We start from the raw sequence: 4,363 nt of genomic DNA on the forward strand, positions 1-4,363 counted from the left end.
GCATGGTTTTCCCCCCTTCTGATCGACTTTTAAAAAAAATTAGCAAAGTGTGTTTTAATTTTTTATGGGGTTCGAAAATGGACAAACTGCGGAGAGACCTAGTAACGCTTCCTAAGGTAAAAGGTGGTAAGGATTTTCCTGATTTTAAAGCATTCCTTTTAATTAAATATTTTACTATGTGTTTTAATACCCTTTTTAAAGAGAATTTTTGGTCATATTTTATGCGATACAACACAGGTTATTTTATGAGGAGGAACCTTTGGTTTAGTACTGTTTTAAATTCCCCTTATGCTTTTAACCTGCCTATTTATTATAATATTTTAGAAAAAATAGTGACCTCTTTTAATTTGAAAGGGAAAAGGGTAGAGGAACTGAAAAATAGTAAAATTATTTTAAAAGGAATAAAGGATAGCAAGGTGACTGCCCCGATAAGAAATTTTAATGAGACCAAATGTAAACAGATATGGAAGGAGGTGAATATTAACTATCTTTTTAACCCACAGAAGGACCTGGCCTGGAGCTGCGTGCACGAGTGTCTTCCATGCCGGGCATTCCAGCACCGAAGAGGTTTGAGTGGCACCGCCGAATGTCCAAGAGGAGGATGCAGGGAAGATGAAGATGTGTTCCACCTGTTTTGGTACTGCTTCTTTGCGCAGAGAATATGGACAAGAATGTTCCCTCTAATGGAAAAAATATCAGGACTAAAAGCCTTAACTATGGACGGTGTATTTTATGGAGGTCTGGAATGCCCATCAAGAATTAAAAGGACAATGGCATGGAAGATCACGAATTGTGTAAAAGCAGCTCTATGGATGGCCAGGAATATTTTATGTTTTAAGCGAGATATTATTTCTGTAGAAAATGTTTTAAAGATAGTTTTAGATGAAATGTATAAGTATTATTTAATTGACAAAAAGCGAGCTCCTTTTATGTGTCATAAGTGTTTTTTACGGGAATGGGGTTCAGTCATTTAGCCTTTTAAAAACTCTTTTATATAACATGCTGTGAAAAATGTTTTAATGTTATAATGAGTTTTTATTCTTCTGTAAAATTTGATTGATTTTAATAAAATATACCCCTTTGGGGTAGTCAACTTAAAAAAAAAAAATCTGTTCTTATCAGTTTAATATCTGATACGTCCCCTATCTGGGGACCATATATTAAATGGATTTTTCGAACAGGGAGATGGAAAAAGAGCTTGCTCTGTCTACTCCACGCATTGACCTGGTATTGCAGTACCTCCAGGACCGGTGCACCCCTTCTAATGCAGTATGAAAAACAGAATGAAATTGATTTCAAGCATCATCCTTCCAGCCAAGCAAGTGGAAAGTTGTGTGTGTCCTGCCTCCTTCAGCTTCTCCTCTGTCTGCCCAGTCAGTGCAGTGTTGCTTTTTGCATATAATACCTGCATCTAGTCTGTCAATCTCCTAATTGCATCAGCTGTTGGTTGTTTCCAGCACCAAGCAACCCAGCCAGCCAGTCTCCTCACACCCTGGATCCAATTAGGACTGATGATTGGTTAATTGGCTTATCACCTGAATGAATTGTTTGGACCTCCACGTTTGATTTGGGCCTGTTGTGCACACCTGGGAGGGTTGCTGAGTCGTCTCTGGCAGGCAATTGACCCTTTTTGTATCAAGTTGGCTGGATGTAACCATTTAGCTTTTGCAGTGCTTCAATAAATGAGTAAAGTTTGCCTGTGTCTCCCTCTTGTGGATCTTTTGAACTGGATTACTTGGAGGCTAAAAAGTAGCCCAGCACTTCCTATGCAGCTGGACTTACCTTGTCTGGGCAATGGACGGAACACTGCGCGTGTCACAAGAGCCTTGTCAGGTCAAGAGGTCAAGAAAGGTCAGGTATTGGATGACATCACAAGGGCCCTGATGGAACACTCAACAATAGGGCCATGACATCACAATCAACAAAGCTGTATATTTTTGTATATTTTTTTTTTTTTTTTTTGTTTTCACAACTTCTCCATTCACTCCTGTTTTCATTTTTACTACTGCTTGGCGTGCTTTGGCACCAGGAATTTCGTGCGAAGAAAAGGCGTGTCCAACAGCGGTGGGTGGAGCTATGCAAATGGCGAACACGAAGAGCAGCATTCTGGTGATTTCTGAGCGTAGGACGCACGTTTTTTCTTGTTTTGTGAGAGAGCAAGAAGCCTCCCGGACTGTGGCTATGGCTGGGGCCTGTAGGGCAGTTGCTTTGAGAAGTGCTCAGCATTGGCGATAAGCGGCCCCGTTTTCGAGGCCGAGCGGGTATCGCTTCTCGGCCTTTTGGCTGCGATCATGGCATGACTGGACGCAGCCAGGGCTGAGGTTCGAGAAGGCGATCGACGGAGGACGATGTTGGAAGATGGGCGTCACCATCCATGCTGCTGGGACCGATGATCATCGGGTCAAACATGGATTTGGGATCGAGATTGCAGAGGAGAAACGGGAGAAGTTTTCTTTGGAAGTTATTGTGCATGAGGTACTTTTTAAAATACTACTTGTCAGACGGGAGGAAATATTATGTTTGCAGGATCCAAAGCGAGGCCAGTATACGTTGGTATTAACTAATCCTGCTGCCTGTCATAATCTCCTTACTATGTTAAGAAATGCTGTGAATGACCCTTTTCTTAATGGAGTCACTTTTGTTGTCTTATATAATGACGATATCCCGCTGGTAGTGTACATGCACAACCCGTACGTCCCTCTGGAGAATATCTCGGTCTTTTTGGGACGATTCTGCGAAATGGTGCGGTTCGCCCATAAAGTCCTGAACTCTGAGGCCCTTTGGACTGGAAAATATAAATTTTTTGTAAGATTTAAGGCCGATGTAACTAGACCTGGTGGTTTGTGCTACCCCCCAATGTCCTTCTCCATAGGAAGAGACAAAGGGTTTTTGTTTTTTCCGGGCAATCCTGCTTTCTGCAGAAAATGTAAGGTGTACGGGCATACCATGGAGGGATGCAGAGAGACACCGTTAGGGTGCTCCAACTGCAGCCAAGAGGGTCATCTTTCTGCTACTTGCACGAATCCATGTGTATGTAACGTGTGTGGCCAGGCTGGTCATGTGTTCCGGGACTGCCCGCTAAATTCCAAACCATCCAAGTCAAAGGCTAAATCTTATTCTGAGGCCGCTAAAGCACGGCCTATGGTCCCTGAGAGGTTTCAGAGTCAGGTTCAGAAAGCGCCTGTTACTGGGAAAAAGGTTGGTGATGCTAATGTGGAGGTGGAAGGTGTAGGGGGAGGAGCTAATGTAGGAGGAATGGATTTTTCTCCTCCAGACATTTCTCTTCCTCCAGATGAAGTTACTGGTCTGCAAGGAGAAGGTGGAATGGAGATTTCTTTATCTAAAACCCCTGTTATGCCGGGGGAGGAGGTGCAGGTGATGGAAGGAGGTGGAGGTCAGGGGGACTTTTCCAGGCCTTCATCAAGTATGGAGGATTTTGGTATGGACCTGTCAGTAAAGAGGCCTAGAATGGAATCCCCATCAAGCGAGGACGCAAGTCCCAGGGTGGATAGAGTCTTCCCAGACCCTGAGATGGCAAATGAACATCATTTTTTAGACGATCTCGGGACTGGGGGCTTCAACTTTGGCTACAGCCTTCAAGGCGAAGAAGGATGAGATCTATGTGGGGGATTGAGAGCTATACCTTCAAAAAAATACGAGTATGGGGGACAAAGTTGGCATACATGTCATATCCCTAAATGTTCGTCTCCTCAAGTCTATTGCAAGGAGGGCGATAATCCTTGATTTTCTCAAAAATCAAGTTGCGGATGTTGTATGTTTGCAGGAGTGTGGAATTGCAGATGAATTAAGCAAGGATGAATGGAAGTATGGAGAGTCTGTATGGTCAGGGTCATGTGAGAACAGGAATTCGGGGGTGGGCATTTTGTTAAAAAATAGGAGAATGTGTATAGAGTCATATACAGTAGTGGAAGCAGGGAGGTGCATTGTGGCAGTTATAAAGTATAATAAATGGAAGTTCAGGATAGTAAATGTGTATGGATCAACAAAAAAAGAGGAGAGGGTGAGTTTATTAGAAAAGTTGAATGTGTTTTTGGTAGGGAGAATGGAGACTATTATGATGGGTGATTTTAATTGTGTGTTAGAGGGTGAGAAGAAGGATGTATCTGGAAATATGTTACAAAAACTAATTACTGATTTCTCTTTCCTAGATGTAGCAGAGGTCGTTCTGGGGGAACCACCACCTTGTACCTATAAATCTGAGACAGGGAGTATAGAGTCCAGAATTGATTTCATATTTGTGTCAAAATTTTTTACATGTGTTAAATATTCACAGGAGGATGTTTGGTTTACGGACCACATGTGTTTAAAATGTTGTGTGGAAGGGGCTGTTGGGAGTACATAT

The 4,363-nt window shown here is 42.6% G+C and overlaps 1 non-coding gene across 1 annotated transcript; it reads left to right on the forward strand.

Moving 5' to 3' along the window:
- Positions 1-1,072: 1,072 nt before the first annotated feature.
- LOC121006366 lies at positions 1,073-1,261 on the forward strand. The gene has a single exon (XR_005780220.1). It is a non-coding gene; the product is annotated as a U2 spliceosomal RNA (small nuclear RNA).
- Positions 1,262-4,363: the final 3,102 nt, after the last annotated feature.

The sequence above is a fragment of the Bufo bufo genome, chromosome 6 (genome assembly GCF_905171765.1).
Source record: "Bufo bufo chromosome 6, aBufBuf1.1, whole genome shotgun sequence".
Classification (NCBI taxonomy): domain Eukaryota; kingdom Metazoa; phylum Chordata; class Amphibia; order Anura; family Bufonidae; genus Bufo; species Bufo bufo.